Consider the following 2,130-nt stretch of genomic DNA (forward strand, 5'->3'; position numbering starts at 1 on the left):
TTCAGGGCAGGCATGCTGCACGGCCCAGAGGCTTTCCATGAGTTTCGCTGAGCGCTAACAGCCTACTTAACTAACAAGTAGGTTCGGTTAATTTTCTTGGGGATGTCTCTTGCGATACGGGTGTTTCGTGAACAAGTAAAATGTGACGACCAAAGGGCTTCCCAAAGGTGGGAAGAGCACATCAAGCTGTGAAAATCACGCGTGGAGCAGGCAGCGTGGGCAGGGGACACACGGGCAAGGGACACAGTCCCTGCTTCTCATGCTGCGAACAGGAACTGCAGGTGGTGGGACAGCCTGGGGCAGGGCCACCGTGCTCTGCTCAACCCAGCACGACAGCAGCAGGGAACTGGAAACCACAAGAAGCTGAGAAGCCCCCAAGATGCAAAACAGCCTGAAAAAGGGTGAAATCAACCTGGAGAGTAATGATTCATCAGTAGCCCAGCAGTATTGAATCAACACATTGCTCAGATGTGGTTTCTGGCCCAGGAGCTTCCTTCGGTGCTGATCCCAGATGCTGGAGGGCAGAGCTCACCCCACTTGAGCACCCAACCTCTGCTCTGACACGTGCCAGTGGTCCCCCATTACTCATGTACAGCTCATGAAGGCTGTTACAGGGACGGCACACATTGGAGGAGACATGGCTGCACCAGCCCCTCACCGCAGTGCTTTTCCACCTGCAACCAGGGCTGAGGAGGGCTGGAAATCCAGGAAGCAGGATCATGAATTTACAGCACCAGGAAAAACAGGGCATTGCCCAGACCTCTGCAGGCTGCACGTGGGCACCAGGGCTTCCCCTGGCAAGGGGCTCAGCATCCTGCTGCACCCCAGTGACCAGCAGCAAGTGGTGACAGCAGGATGGCCCCAGGGATGGTGGGCATCAGAGGTGCAGGACTCCTGCTGTGAGCCCCCATGGGCTCACGCTGGTATTTCTACGTATCTGCTGGGCCTGGCGTTTGCCAGCCTGTCCACAAGCCAAGGGGCTCCCCCTAGCCTCGCTAAGGAGAGGAAGACCTCAGGTAGAGGATGCCACAGGCAGCATCCATACCAGGAAGCAGTCCAGCCAACTGCAGACAGGTTTTGTACAATCAGCCAGTGCCTACCGCCATGCAGACCCTCAGCAGGACACCCAGAGGTGCTCCAGGGAAGAATCAGCCAGACCCACTGGTTCATCTCTGTTTTATTAGTGTAAACATCCCCCCCTCCCTCCTCTCCCCACTATTAAATACAAACCAGGAGCAGAGAGCGGCTCCTCAGTCGCTTTCTCTTTAGGAGATGCGCAGCCAAACCCTCTGCTGTGCCCACCAAGCCGGGCATCGCGTCTCCTGCCCCCATGGTGGACAGGGCTCCCACCTCTGTTGGGAGCCTCTCGTCTGACGGCTGCGACCTCCGACGTCCTATTGATACTGCGAAGGCCAAAGTGGCCTGGGTCACGGTTCCCATGGGGAGCAGCTCACGGTACGTGAGTACAGTAGGATCCCCTCCGGCACCCCCTGTGCCTGCTGGCCCCAGGGGCCAAGTACTCCCTGCCCCAACCAGCCGGGAGTGCTCTGGCTCATTGCCAAGTGGCAAAACCCCAAAACCAACCTCCTTATTGCTCTTTTGGGGTGGGACATGCCCCATCCTCCTGTCCAAGCCTGTGGCAGGAGCAGACGTGGCTCTCCCTGCACAACTGGGCCATTTTTCCAGAGGAACGAGGGGCACAGCCCTGTCCCGGGGCCCTGGGGAAACCATGAGGGATCACCCCCAGCCTTGTGGCAGCCATAGCCCCATAGATAGCGGGGCAGCCTTGGGCTCCGCATGCCCCCAGTCGAGGGGGGACAGCGAGGGACAGGGCAGCCCGTTGCCTCCCCGCTGGGACAGGGGGATGAGGCCGGTGGCCAGCTGCTGTGGGGCAAGGAGCCGGGCATCCCAGTTCACAGCTCAGTGACACCAACCCCACCTCACCCTGGGGTCTGCACAGCCATGGCCACACTGGAAAGACCCAGGCACCCCAGGCTGGCAGACCCCGTCCCAGGCAGCCCCAGTGGGGCAAGTCACGAGCTCGGGCACCAGCAAACTCTGCAGCTGCCGGGAAGAGGAAGACAGATGTGGGCAGCAGAGGAGGTGGGGAGGGCAGGCAGGCAGGGCAGG

Source organism: Pterocles gutturalis, unplaced genomic scaffold (assembly GCF_000699245.1).
Source record: "Pterocles gutturalis isolate BGI_N339 unplaced genomic scaffold, ASM69924v1 scaffold8344, whole genome shotgun sequence".
Classification (NCBI taxonomy): Eukaryota; Metazoa; Chordata; class Aves; order Pterocliformes; family Pteroclidae; genus Pterocles; species Pterocles gutturalis.